This window comes from Podarcis bocagei (genome assembly GCF_964188305.1).
Source record: "Podarcis bocagei genome assembly, chromosome: 10".
NCBI classification, from domain to species: Eukaryota; Metazoa; Chordata; class Lepidosauria; order Squamata; family Lacertidae; genus Podarcis; species Podarcis bocagei.
The window spans coordinates 23992142-24007380 of NC_138135.1; the positions used below are offsets into that span (position 1 = coordinate 23992142).

The 15239-nt window shown below is 44.7% G+C and overlaps 1 protein-coding gene across 2 annotated transcripts in view; it reads left to right on the plus strand.

Annotated features, from left to right (window-relative positions):
• Positions 1-15239, plus strand: part of CHRM2 (cholinergic receptor muscarinic 2) — a 175522-nt gene that overhangs the window by 48547 nt on the left and 111736 nt on the right. For both annotated transcript variants that reach the window (XM_081212073.1, XM_081212072.1), the window contains exon 3: positions 9754-9892. The gene's annotated coding sequence lies outside the window, so the exon portion shown is untranslated. The remainder of the gene's footprint in view (positions 1-9753; positions 9893-15239) is intronic.

Here is a 15239-nt window from a genome sequence, read left to right on the forward strand (position 1 = left end):
TAAAATAATAAATTAAAATAAAAAAAAGAAATGCAGCAACATATTTATGGTCTCAATTGTCCTGGAAGTACCAATGTTACGCAGTATGTTGAGGTGATGTCAACGTAGGAACCTGGGCAGTTGCCTTAGGCATTGCCCAAGGCCAAGCTCATCATACCAGCTTAATTTATTGCAGATCCACATTTGATCCTGATTATCCACTCCATCTCCCCCCACCAGTTTAACCTTAGAACAACCCTGTGAGGTAAGGTAGGCTGATGAGAGAGTATGGCTGGCCCCAGTGCGCATGAATTTTGGGGCAGGCTTTTGAAAGAGAAAGGAAATAACAAACTGAAGCAGAGACACCTGGCGCTGAACCTAAGGTTGGGAAAATGAAAACCTGAAATGGACAGATTCCTTCACACCTATCTGACCTCCAGAACTGACCCTCTCTTTCACCCTCTTAGAGAGATGTGGGTGAGATAATAATGAATGAATTGTAGAACAGTTTACATCATTTGATAGGCTCGCGATCACCCTCCAAGATGCACATTCACCCTTAGCTGCAAGAATTGTAACTCTGTGTGTATGTTGTTGAACTCCCCTTCCTCAAAAGCAGCCACATGAACAACCTGAGCCTCTTATTCTGCTTTGACATCTTCTCTGGCTCTGTGAACTTAAATATAGAGTAGAAATCACCAGCTCCCATTTATTAGCCTTATGTTTGCTTTCCGTGAGCACAAGGTACTTGACATATCATGCTTCTCACTGGGTACCAGGGAACTAGAAGTATGCCCCCCCCCCAATGATGACTGCAAGCATCCTTTCCAAGCATCTACTTTTCATCCAAGGTTTCAGAGTTAATAAGAATAATGATTATATCCTGTGCTTTCTTAATGTCCTTGGGAGAAGGCAAGGCATATGGCAATTTGCTTTACAGCCTGTTAAACTGGAGGTCGAATAACTTTGTAATTCTGTGACTAGACCTCAAAAAGACTATTTTGTACAGACTTGAGCATCCTTTTGCCCTGACAGCTAAATGGAACCTCCATATTCAGAGGCAGTATATAATGTGTGAGGTGGTGGGTGCACAACAGAGCTCATGCCTTCATCGCCTAGAAACTAGAGTGTTGGGCTAGCTAGATCTTTGGTCTGATTCTGTAGGGCTTCATCTTGTGTTATGAGACTCCCAGAGGTGTTTAAAACAACCACCACAAAATTTCTATTGCTTATGGTTGCAAACGTTTGCTTGAATCTATGTAGATAATGTCTGGTGAAATTTCCAAAGCTGGGGGAGACTGAGCTTAGTGGACCTGTGTGTGTGTGTGTGTGTGTGTGTGTGTGTGTGTGTGTGAGAGAGAGAGAGAGAGAGAGAGAGAGAGAGAGAGAGAGAATGCTCTCCATATCTACTTGCCCTTTGCTGTAGCTAGAAGGAGAATTAATAATGCACAACTAAGAGGGTATTTTGGGCCGCGGGTGGCGCTGTGGGTTAAACCACAGTGTCTAGGACTTGCTGATCGAAAGGTCGCGGTTCGAATCCCCACACAATGGGGTGAGCTCCCATCGTTCGGTCCCAGCTCCTGCCCACCTAGCAGTTCGAAAGCACCCCTAAGTGCAAGTAGATAAATAGGGACCACTTTCTAGCGGGAAGGTAAACGGCATTTCCATGTGTGGCACTGGTGCTGGCTCGCCAGATGCAGCTTTGTCACGCTGGCCATGTGACCTAGAAGTGTCTTCAGACAGCGCTGGCTCCCGGCCTCTTGAGCGAGATGAGCGCGCAACCCTAGAGTCGGTCACGACTGGCCCTGACGGGCAGGGTTACCTTTACCTTTACCTTAAGAGGGTATTTAGGGATGCGGGTGGCGCTGTGGGTTAAACCACAGAGCCTAGGACTTGCCGATCAGAAGGTCGGCGGTTTAAATCCCCGCGACGGGGTGAGCTCTCGTTTCTTGGTCCCTGCTCCTGCCCACCTAGCAGTTTGAAAGCACGTCAAAGCACAAGTAGATAAATAGGTACCACTCCGGTGGGAAGGTAAACGGCGTTTCTGTGTTCTGCTCTGGTTTGCCAGAAGTGGCTTAGTCCTGCTGGCCACATGACCCGGAAGCTGTACGCCGGCTCCCTCGGCCAATAAAGCGAGATGAGCGCCGCAACCCCAGAGTCAGCAATGACTGGACCTAATGGTCAGGGGTCTCTTAACCTTTACCTTTAAGAGGGTATTTGCACATGGGTTCTATGTGTACAATTGATCAGGCTGAAGAAGTATTCTTGTCTTGGTTTATAATTTAGGGTGCAGAATTCAAAAGGGTTTTATCATAGAGTGGAAGCCCTGTCTTGTCTTGTTTACCAGTCATGCTTGGAAACCTGTACTGCTTCCCACCAAAACAGACAGAGCCCAATTCAAAGCTGCATAAGACTCAATTGCATGTCAGATGATGGATATTGGGGATGCAGCAGTGTCTAATCCTTCCCTCTACCAAGTTTCCGAACCTCTGTCTCCTCTCCCTCTCACCCATCTGCCTTCAAGGGCTCTCTCTCACACTGCGTCATATAGTCCTTGAGATTCTTAATTCAAACAAAAGCCTGAGATGAGAGGAAAGAGAAGCATCTCTTCTGCCCCCCCACCATCCTGTTACTTCTCCAGCACCAAGGAAAGCAATTGAGATGGGGTGGGAAAGGTTTGGAGGCATACTGGAGGGAGAACCAGTAGTGGCCGGTGCTTATTGGGAATGATGGACTGGAAGGCAGGGAAGTCAGCAGTAGGTAGGGCTAATAGCAGGCAGAGGTGGAGCCAATAGAATCTAATAGCAGGTGGAGCTGGAGTGAATCAAAGTGGAGCCAGGGCCAATGACAGGCATAGCCAATGACAGGTAGTGTCAGCTGATTCTAGTTTTGTCCCCACCTTCCTCCTCTACAAAGGCCAATCCTGAAACTATGGAAGAGGAAATTAGCAGGCAGTGCCACTCCCTATAATTTTAGGTAAATAAAAAGGCAGGCAATTGGGGGCTTGGTGAGGGAAGACAGAGGTTGCTGGGGCAGTGTCATATCTGCCATATTGGGCCAGCCTCCACTGGGGAGGAAATGACGTCTTCTTTGGGTTGCGTTGAAATCTAAGCCAGAGAATAACTTTCAGGGTTGTGATGGTTGCCTTTTATTTAGGGCAAGCCTTCTGGAGCCACCGAGACACCTTGTTTCTGAGCCAGGAAAGACAGCATTTGGTGACATCGCTAGCCTATACGTCAATCAAACGGGGCTGGGGGAGAAGTATTTGGGGGTGGGGATGCAAAAAAGGGGGTCTGAGATTTTTTTGCTCCCCTACTTCCCTTACTCATTGCCTGGCAATTCTCCGTCTCTGTCCTAGCGGCATGCTTTGCTACCAGTATGTCCGCTTTTATGGCTTTAATGATGCATTCAGAGCTGGCAAAAGCTGTCAAGAGTGACATTAAAGGGGAGGCCGAAGTCAATCTGTGCGCTATATTTAACCTGACACTGTCAGCTGAGGGCCGGCACTTGAGCCTCTGTGGCAAGAAAATAAACCGGGCACCTCACTTGTGATCATCCTCCCTATCTTCACAAACACTTAGAAGTCCTTTTCTCTTCTTTTTGCATGGGAACAAGGAAGCAGAGAGGAGAAGCTTATAGGTAACACCAGAGCTGGGCGTCCAGTCTGCTTCTGACATTAATGATAACTGACCTGTTTAGCTGTCATTAGGGAGGGAGAGGACTGGAAGGGCTCTCCATTCAGTTCTCATTAAAACAAACGTAATTTGCCAAAGCTCATCCACTGGGAGGGAACTGGGAGGACTCTAGCAGAGAAGTCATAACATGAGAGAAGAAAGCTCCTTCAAAAAGAACGTCCAAATGTTTTATCTGCCCTGTGACCTCAAATCTATCAACATGCAGCAAGAGGTGGCGATGTCATATTGAAGCAACCAGGAGAAAAACAGAATAGACCTCTTTTGAAAATCACCTCTTTCGAAAACAGAAAGGACATTTCTCATGGAGTTAATTAATAGAACCATCGGTCTCTGGTTGATGTCATGTGTTTGTGCCTAAGCCTGTTCTGTCTCATTTCCATATTCATCTGTTTTTGAAAGAAACCTGTACAAGAAGTTGTGTCCAATCCCTTACATCTCTAGTTAGGATTGGGGAGAGTCCTGTTGGAAATCCCAGAGAACTACACTCAGTGTAGACAATACTGAGCTAAATGGGCCAGTTGTCTGACTTGGGATAAGGCAGCTACTGTGTTCAACACACACACACACACACACACACACACACACACACACAGCCATCTTACCCATAGAGACTAGTGGCACGGGGCGCCATGGCGCCAAGTTCTGGAGGACACCAGGCAAGAGACTGGAGAACACCGAACGAGTATGTTGATTGAGAGAGGGTGTGTGCACTGCTCCCGCCGAGCTCCAGCTCGGTTTTTTCCCTTTTAGCCTGCAGGCGCCAAATTCTGTGGGATGCCAGAAGGCTAAAAGGGAAAAAACCAAGCCAACTCTCAGCGGGAACGACGCATGCACCCTCACTCACTCAGCACACTCATTCGGTGTTCCCAGGACTCTCGTCTGATGCCCTCCAGAACTTGGCTGCCCGCCTCCTCCAGCCCTAAAAAAAGGTCAAAAACTCTGGGAAGGGGGGGCACTGGAGGGATCTTTGCACCATGGCACCAGATATGCTTAAGATGGCTCTGCACACGCACAATCACTATGAGGCAGTTGGCCGTTGTCAAACAGCTCTGACCAAAAGGAAGTTCTCCTAATGTTTAAATGAAATCTGTTTTCTTACCATTTCCATCCATCAGCTTTAGTTCTGGCCTTTGGCCAAAGGTTTCACAGGAAAAAATGGATTTTCAGGAGGGTTTGGGAGGAAGAGAGAAGTGGTACTGTGTGGGTGTTGGGTTGGGAGTCTCAAGCAAAAGCTCAGCAGTAGAGCATCTGCTTTGTATGTCGATTCAATCTTTGGAAACTCCAGGTAGGACTGAGGGAAAACTTGCCTGAAATGCTGGAGAGCCTCTGTCAGTCAGTGTAAGTTAGATGAGCTAGATGGACCATTTGGTCTGATTCAGTGTAAGCCAGTTTCCTATGTTCCCAGCAAGGAAAATTTGATTTCTTTAAGGTAGCAAGATGGTCTGCATCTCATATGTAGGCTCCACATGAATCAGGTCTTGTATCCTAACCCTTGAATTTGACCGAGTTTGCATTGAGTTTGCAATCTTCCTAATTCACACTTTACAAAAAATAAAATAAAATACAGGAACCGAAACAGAGTCATTCTTTGCAATGTTCATTCCTGTGAATTATTGCAATGCAGCAGTCCAGCCAAGTAATGAGCGTGAAGATGTAGCCATTCTTTGAAGCGTTTATTAAAATTCATGCATGCATGAAAGTAACATGCAAATGTGCACCACAGCAAGGAAAACAGGTTTGCAAAGAGGTGCAGATTAGTGAAAACTGCATAGCAAATGATGAATATTAGGCGAAAATTGAACTGAAATGCTGCTGAATTTGGTGAACTGAACTTAAGACTAGGGAAATGAGAAAGGGAGGGTGAAATTCACCTATCCCTATTATTGGAACAACATGGCAGGGCTTGGACCTTAGAAACCTGGTGCCAGTCAGAATAGACAAGGAGACGATACTGAGCTAGACAGACCAATGTTCTGACTCAGCAGAAGGCAACCAGCCTCTTGTGTAGGAGACCTACAGGCAGCTGGTGGTGGCAGAGTTGCTAAGAGAAAGCAGATTTTGTGAAACTGATGAAGCTTTGTGAAATTGATGAAGCTTCCCCCTCCCCCCCCCAAAAAAAAATACCCCATAAATGTCCAGAAGAGGTGTGCATTGCACAATCACAGAGGGGAAAGCACAGCCTTTCAGATAAAATAACAGGAAAGAAAAAGGTTCACGGCATGATGGGGACATTGTCAGAAGAAGTAAGGACACATTTTTGTTGCTAATGCTCAATTTTCTTGCTATCAGTTGGCAGGTCAAGAGATCAGGGCAACCGCTGCCAAATGAACACAACAGGAGGATACTTGCAGGAAGAGGATGTGGTGCGAAATGCAGCTTCAGATTTTTATATACAGTGGTACCTCGGGTTACATACGCTTCAGGTTACATATGCTTCAGGTTACAGACTTTGCTAACCCAGAAATAGTGCTCCAGGTTAAGAACTTTGCTTCAGGATGAGAACAGAAATCGTGCTCCGGTGGCACGGCAGCAGCGGGAGACCCCATTAGCTAAAGTGGTGCTTCAGGTTAAGAACAGTTTCAGGTTAAGTACGGACCTCCAGAACGAATTAAGTACTTTTAAAAAATTTCTCTTTTTAATGTGTTTTCTGCACCTTTCCCTCTACTATACACAGTTTAATGCATTTCTAGGGGGTTGAGAACTGCATCTCAAAATGTGGAGAAGTACAAATTTCTAAGGTTTGCTACACAGGTGGTATGCCTTGAATCCCTTTTAATCATCAGAGGTGATGAAGCGAATTTGTTTTCTATTGCTCTAGAGCAGCGGTTCTCAACCTGTGGGTCCCCAGATGTTGTTGGACTACAACTCCCATCACACCTAGCTAGCAAGGCCAGAGTTCAAGGATGATGGGAGTTGTAATCCAGCATCTGAGAACTGCTGCATTAGAGGCAACCGTCTGGAAAGTCTCTTCATTGGTTCAACAGCAACATGCAGGTTAGAAGGTTGCAATTCACCTTGGGAGATTTAATCCCTTCTCCTCCTTGTCCCCCTGCCTGTTTATGCTGCGTGTTTGAGTCAACAAATGTCTTTTTTTCTGCTGCCATGTGTCACTCCTTCATGCAGATTGTGGGAATGTGTACGCCCAGCCATCACATTTGTGTGGGAGAGACCGTGTGTTCCTCTGGAACAGTTTCTCGGTGTCATTTCTTTGCTTTTTGGCAGTTGCTCAGCTTTTTGTTCTCACCTTTGGATCGAAGGCCATGTAACTCAGCGCCTGAAGCCTGATTAACGTTGCATAATTAAAAAATGGGGTGGGGGGATGCCAAAGCCAATATATACAATTTGTATAGACGGTCTGTATTATGCTGTTTATTTGCCGGTATTTATAGTGGGGCAGTGCACTTTGCAGAATGGGAGAATCATGCTGACTTAAGTTATTTCTTCACAGAGCAGTCTCTATTTATTACTTTTCTACCACACCTTTCTTCCAAGAAGCTCAGGGTGGAATACAGAGTTCTTCCCCCTCCCCTCCCCTTTTATCTTTATAAGAACCCTGTGAGGTAGGTTAGGCTAAGAGACAGCAAGATCACCATGTGAGCATCCTGGCTGAATAGGGATTCAAACCCTGGGTTCCCAGATCCTAGTCCAATGCTCTAAGTGCTACACCACAATGGGAACCACCCCTGCTCAATGTTCAATTGGCCCTAACAGTTACCAATATATTGTTGATGGGCAGTTTAGGAATCAATTTAAAATTATTGGGGGTTGGGAATCAGAGCTTGTTTGACAATGGGAGGTTTATTTTTATTTTTTAATGTAAAAATATTCCTGAGCTGCTTCCAAATAAAACTGCTGAGACTTTGCACATCTCTCCCTTTTTTTGGGGGGGAGGGGTTAGCTCTGTTTCATCTTCAAAATGTGGAATATGGTCCAGAATCAGGACCACCATGCTTAGGTCAATATAATATCCCCACTTGTAATGGTTTGGGTGGGTTTCACGGACAAGTCAGAGATTTCCCAGAAGGTCGGCAAAAATGCCATCACAGGCCATTGCGAAGTAGAATAGAAACAAACTGTTCTTTTGGAAGGTCTTGGCAGTTTTCTCAAAACTATATTGAGAAGCTGAAATGGAGCGTTGGAGAGGGGACGAAAAGTTGAGCTGTGTGATTTATTCATTATTTCCTAAAACAAGTTTCTCCGTTTTCCATCTTGAGCAAATTGAAGAGCTGAACCCAGGAGTGAAAAATGGTGTGATTTTTCAAATCGCCCTGTGGAGACGAATGGATGTATAACTTACGGGACTGCACTTCAGCGGCTGGCAAAGGTTAACATCTTCCTCCTTAGGGGGTGGGGGAGGAAAGGAACAAGACCTTGTTTTACCATAACTTGGGTATGATTCATAAAGCACTGGAATGAACAAAAGCGAACAGCAGTGCAGCCAAAGAGTCATGTCGCTGGCTTGTAAAAATGATATAATAGTTCTTCTCGGTGAATGTGAAATATTTTAATTGGGAAACTTCTCGAGCATTCTTTTGCCGGGTTTGGTAACCTTTGCCAGCTGAAGGGCCAGAGTTCCTCCTGGGCAACTTTCTGGGGGCCACATGCCAGTGGTGAGTGGAATCAGAGGCAAAAGTGGGCAGATCAACATATGTAGATGTAACCTTTGCACGGTATGCTAGTTTCTACACTCTTCCCTCTTTATCTTTCGTCCAGGTGAGCAAGAGGCATTAACAGAGTTCACTAACATATTCCATCCAGGCAAAAACTCTCTGAGGTGCTGCCAAGGGGCACCTGGACAGAGGGTCTGTGGGTAGGGTGAGGGGAGAGCCCTATGGGTCAGACAGAGAGGCAAGAGTTGTGGAATGGACATTCCCAGTTGGTGCATGAACCATAGCTACCTGTTGAATCTCTGTAATTTTTATATGACAAATGTATGTGTGCATTGTCCTGATTTTCACATAATTATAGAATTGTAGAGTTGGAAGGGACCCCAGGGGTGGTCTAGTCCATGTTCAGGCAGGAATCTCAATTGAAGCATCCATGAACAGCTGGATAGTTCAGTCCATAGAGCATGAGCCTCTTAGGTGGAATGTACACATATATAAAAAGCGCTATGAAAATATATATTTTTTAAAAAGTTTTGAAAAATACATTGATTATTGCATAGCTCACTCTTGCCATCTAGTGTCACGTTTGCATATTGCACTTTGCAACACATTTAAAATATTTTATTTGCAGCTGTATAGCTGAGTCCTTAATCTCAGGGTTGTGGGTTTGAGCCCGACATTGGGCAAAAAGGTTCCTATTCTGCAGGGGGTTGGACTAAATTACCTTTGTGGATCATTTAGTCCTTTGCAGTTCTATGATTCTATGACAGGTGGCCATGCAACCTTTGCTTAAAAACCTCCAACTCTGTCCTCACTGATAATGGGTCTAACAGGAAATCCACGATGGTGGCCATCACTGCCTCTTCTGAGAGCAAGTTCCATCGTTCGGCTATGCAGTGTGTGAAGAAGTATTTTATTTTGTCTGTCCTGAATCTTCATCTATTTGGCTTCATTGGATGTCCCCAAATTCTTGTCTAATGAGAGAGGGAGGGGAAAAATATCTGCCCACTTCTTCCATGCCACACATACAGTGGTACCTCGCAAGACGAATGCCTTGCAAGACAAAAAACGCACAAGGCGAAAGAGTTTTCCATTTTTTGAGTCATTCCGCAAGACGAATTTCCCTATGGGCTTGAGTTCTTGCGAGTTTGTTTCCTTTTTCTTAAAACCGCTAAGCCATTAATAGCCGCTAAGCCGCTAATAGCTGCTAAGCCGCTAAGCCGCTAATAGCCGTGCTTCGCAAGAGGAAAAAATCGCAAGACGAAGAGACTCGTGGAACGGATTAATTTCGTCTTGCGAGGCACCACTGTAATTTAATAAACTTCTACTATGTCATCCATCTCTTCCTTGCCTTTTCTCTAAACTAAAAAGCCTCAAATTATTGCATCAATGGCATGTTGCAGAATATGCACACACAAACATAATCCATCTGGAGGGAATCTTAGATTCTACATTTCCCGCCTTTGCTACAGGTGATGGCATCAGGAGAACAGGCGACGCAGCATTGCAGGAGAGCAGCATTCCCTTCATGCCTCCGGTTGGTTTAGAAGAGGCCAATGATACGCCTGACAAGCGGCTAGAGCACTGAACATTGAACCCAAGTCTCCAAAGGTAAAGGAAGGTTTCAGTTCTTCTTTGATTCTAACTAGGCAAGCGGGATGAATAAAGATGAAACGCTTCCCCATTCGCTTGAATTCTTGCTGCCCTTCTTTGAGGGCTGGCTGGCTTGGTGCGTTGTTATGGGGGAGGGGTTAATACAAGGTGGCAGCAAATGTAACTGGGATATCCCAGGAGTGCGTTCCTGGCTTTTAAAAGAACATCTCGCTGCAGCAGTCTCGGGGACAGCATTTTCTCTCATTATGTCACATTTCTTTCCCATAGCCAAGGAAGGAAGGAAGGAAGGAGAATGGATGATTAAGTAGTGATGGAAGGTGATGAGAGTAAATAAGGCAAAAATCAATTACTTATTTTGATGGCTCATTCCGCCCCCCCTTCATGGGTTGCCCCATATATTTGTTTTTGGTTGTTTTGCTAATTAATGAGCTTTCTTCCTCCCACTGAGCACTGCCGCAAAGTGCCATCGCTGTGCTGCAATATTAAGAGATTATATTTTTAAAGAATCAGCTAATGATTTAGCTAACTTCCTGTACTGGACAACATAGATTTGGCCCTTGTGGGGAAACCCCACTTCCCCATCTCTTTTCAATGCATCACTTCTCCCACTCCAAGCATGGCTCTTTCCCCTCTCTGAGCTAGTGCTTCAAACCTGTTCCTTTCTCAACATCCATGTGTCTGAGAACATAGAATTCCAACATAGCGTTGGAAGGGACCACAAGGCTCATTTAGTCCAACGTTCTGGAAGTGCAAGAACAAGACAGGACTTGGTGTAGTTAGGCTGAAAGAAGGTGAGATGGGGAACAGTAGCAGAGTCACCTTGTTGTTCAGATTAAGACAGCAGCTCTAACCCAGAAGTTTTGCTGTGGATTGGCTTTAACGTACAATTAATCTACTCTGGCCTATTGATGTTCAAGAGACTTTTTTTATTGCCGGGCTGGTTACCCTGTAGTACCCTTCTTTAGCCAGAGCTCGGTGGTGGCGCTCTACATAACATCCCAAGCATAGCCCTTGTGGGTCTAAGTCCAGACCAATTGGTTAGCTTTCTTCTGGTAGAGTATCTTGGTTAAATTGCAAATGTAAATTGAGGAAGATAACTGTGTTTCAGGGGATTTCTCCACCCCCCAAAAAAATATGTTTAAGGTTATGGTCACTCCCTTGCTCTTCAGCCAAGTTGGCCATTCATTAAGCTTTATTCTCTCAAAATATTGGTGGGTATCTTCTGTAACCATTCATGTTTGTCTTCCATTTCTGTGTTGATTTCTTTGAATAATTCAGTGACAAAGCAGCCTAGGTATTCCCTGCTCATTCTCAATGTGTGTGTACATCTAGGATACCACGCATTCTTTATACCTCACTTGTTCGTCATGAAGTGTTTCTAACACATCAAGGCAATTTTCCCCAAGCTGGTGCCCTCCAAATATTATTGGACTACAAATTCCATCAGTCCAAGCATAACCAAGGGTCAGGGATGATGGGAGTTGTAGTCCAAAGCATCTTGAGGGCATCAGGTTTGGGAAGGCCAGATAAAGGTTTCAGTCAGGACAGGATGTTATGCCATGCTGCAATGTAAACACAAATAAATGTCTATACCTAGTCTGAAAGCTGAGCAATTTGTCTATCTCATACTTCCCGCTGCTACAGTACCTTAAAAGTTTTATGCTGAAGAAGTGCAAAGTTTGATCAGAGTTACAAAGGAGGTCAACAGCAGAGATCTGATTAGCTCACCCATTTCCTGTCCTAAGTTTACTATCCAGTTAATAACTCTCAATATCTCCATATCTATATGTCAGCCAGACTGACCTCTAAGCCACCATTGGACTTTAATCTTTCCTTTATGGACTCAGAAATCAGAAGCTAATACTTCTCCCACCTAAAGAGAGAGAGAGAAGAGGGGATATTTAACAACAGAAAACTCAATAAAAGCCCCTGCGTTATGGAAAGCCTATTAAGTAAAAAATGTATTTTAGCCAATTAGCAAGGGTCAGTGAGTTATCCTCACAAATCTGGCAGCAGAGGAGCGGAGGTGGGGGGTGAGTTTAAAAGTAGCCAAAAATTTAGCAATGTATTTTATATCCAGATCTGAACAAATAATGGATCCTTGCAGCCAGATCATGCAACGTTAACTTCAGAGGTTGCCAACCTTTCTTAGCATACAGACACATTTGCAAAGTGGAGAAACTTCTGTGGCTGGCAGACACCCACCCACACACCAAGTCAACACACACCAGAACCTTTTCTACTGGCTACAAAAGAATGAATGCTTCTTGCATGCCTAATTTCAGTGAGAGGAGCAGCAGAAGGGACTACAGCTGTGGGCACTGGCCAATACCTTTGTAGGTGCATGTGTACCTACAGGTTCGATGCTGCTGACTCCTTGACCTAATTTATGGCTTGGAGCTCCTTTCCTTCCGCATACTCTTCCATTCTTCCATAGCAAACTGATCCATGGCTGGAGACAGTAATGCATCTGGATACCAGTAGCAGCAAACCATGGGGTTGGGTTTCCTACTGGTATCTCCATCTCCTCAGAGTATTGTGAAAGAACGATGTCAATCAACATTTGATGATCTCCTTCTACTGGTCCACAATAGAAAGTGTCCTATCATACTGCATCACGGTGTTGTATGCTGGTTTGACATCAACTGATAGGAAGTGCCTACAGAGGGTGGTGAATACAGCACATTATGGGCTGTCCCGTGAATCAGCTAGATGACATTGTGGAAGAATGTTGCCTCAGGAAGGTGAGGAAAATTATCAGGGATGATTCACACCCTGGCCGGCACTTTCTTGATCTCCTGCCCTCAGGCAGAAGATATAGAAGCATGATTAGTTGCACCAACAGGGTAAAGAACAGCTTCTATCCATGGGCTGAATGAAAAGATAACAACAGGGCAACTGGCTTCTGGGTTTGGTGTGTGTGCGTCAGTAAACAAGGGGAATTAAGACTAAGGGAGCTGAGTGGGGGGTGCTCGTGTAATCTCACTGTATACAAGTTGTACAAGTGACAATTAAGTATTTCAATGTGTCTGGCAAGGCAAGCCACTGTGAGATCAGGAATGCTAGCCTGGGTGGGCCTTTGGCCTGATCCAACAAGCTCCAATTATGTTCTTAACATACCCCACCTATTTTCTTAGGCTCCAACAGGATTGAGCTACTCTGCATTATGTGCAATCATCTCTTGCTTTCTATCACTTTTCGGTCTAGCAGTGAAGAATGCTTTTGTAAGCCCTCCATGCAAACGTGACAGTGGGTGGGTGGGTGTTGCTGTTACCACTTCACATGGGTGGGCTGACTCACACAATTTATATAAAGGGAGGCTGCCTGAACTTTTGATTTGGAGGTTTGGGGAGTGGCTCTGATAGCCTTTGGGGGCTATCTCAGGGGCTAAATTACTTTCCCTGGAGACTTGGGAGCTTACAAAATTGTGACACCACCCCTCCTTTGCAGTGTGTTGTGTCCAGGACAGAGGGTGTTCACATAATCAGTTTGCACATAATTTTCATACTACTTGGATCTCTTATTGAAAATGAAAAATTCAACAGGAAAAACTTCAAACTCAGCCCATGATTGCATGTATTAGTTTGTTTGGTACTTAATTATATGCAAAGTGTGGTGATTGTCTGTGTGGGGAAAACCAAGTTGCCTAGTGTTATTGTGATGTCAGGCTGCTGACAAGGGATTACAGTAGTACCTTGGGTTAAGTACTTAATTTGTTCTGGAGGTCCGTTCTTACCCTGAAACTGTTCTTAACCTGAGGCACGACTTTAGCTAATGGGGCTTCCAGCTGCCGCTGCGCCTCCAGAGCATGATTTCTGTTCTCATCCTGAAGCAAAGTTCTTAACCTGAGGTACTGTTTCTGGGTTAGCGGAGTCTGTAACCTGAAGCATCTGTAACCTGAAGCATATGTAACCCGAGATACCACTGTAATATTGTAGGTGAACCAGTTGCATTGGAATGAGTAGGATTTCATTTCACTTTGCCTGACAAGCAGACCAGTGTGACTTTTCCCTGGGTGTCTACATTGTCGCTTAATAGGGGCTTGTACCTGGTTGTGAGTGCTGTGTTGAGGGCATCTAAACAGCTTTAGGTTGGCCACCGTGTGTGTGTGTGTGTGTGTGTGTGTGTGTGTGTGTGTAAGACGGTTAGATAGGGATGTGGTGATCACTCACAAGCACTTTTAAGGTGATGGGGAGGGCCTTAGGTTTGTTGCTCAGGGTGGTGGGACTTATAGGATTCCTTCCAAGGCCAACTATTCCATTTACCAGAATCTGGGGGCCTGGAGGTGGGCTCTGAAGTGGTTAAACAGTCAAGCCCTCTTCCCAGGGAATTGTAGCTCTGTGAGGGGAATGGGGTTCTCCAAACAGCTCTCAGTGCAGTGGTACCTTGAGTTACAAATGCCTCAGGTTACAAACTCCGCTAACCTGGAAGAGTTACCTCAAGTTGAGAACTTTGCCCCAGGATGAGAACGGAAATCATGTGCCGGCGGTGCAGCGGCAGCAAGAGGCCCCATTAGTGAAAGCACACCTCTAGTTACAAACTGTTTCAGGTTAAGAACGGACCTCTGGAACAAATTAAGTTCATAACTAGAGGTACCACTGTACTTTCAATAAACAACAGTTCCCAGGATTTTTTTGTGGGGAGCCATGACCATTTAAAGTGGCACAATACTTGAAAAACAATTGCAATCAATTGACTACGCTTGTAGGATTACAAGAAGTTTTGTAAGGAGAACTATATGAAATATTGCAGGGGAAATTTATGAGAATGGATTTTAAGTTATGGACTGTTGAAAGTAATAGTGGAAATAATGAAATGCAAGGCTAAGTGATGAAGGTTGAAAATCATTAGACGTGGTTGATGGAAGTCCTAGGCTTATAGCCAAAATGTTGTATAAGATGAGAGGAGATGTTATGTTTTGTTTGGAAAATATATATAAAAACTAATAGATAGATAGATGATAGATAGATAGATGATAGATTGATAGATGATAGATAGAAGTGGCACGATACTGCTTTTAAGGCATAGTAAAGATGAGGCCCGTATTTTAAGCAACCTATGTGAGACTATGGAACACGTTTATTGCTTATATCAGGGATGGGGAAACCTGTGGACCTCCAAATGTCTCTTCATCTCTGACCACTGACCATGCTAACTGGGTCTGACACGAGTTGCAGTCAAGCAACATCTGAAGCACCACCGCTGGTCCACATACCTGGCTTACATTAAGACAGCTGTGTTAATTTCTGCTTTCCATTCTTTTTGGTGCATGAATAAATGTGTATGCACTTTAACTCTTCTGTCAAACAAAAGGCTTTTCTTTTAATCCTAAGGGGGAGGAATA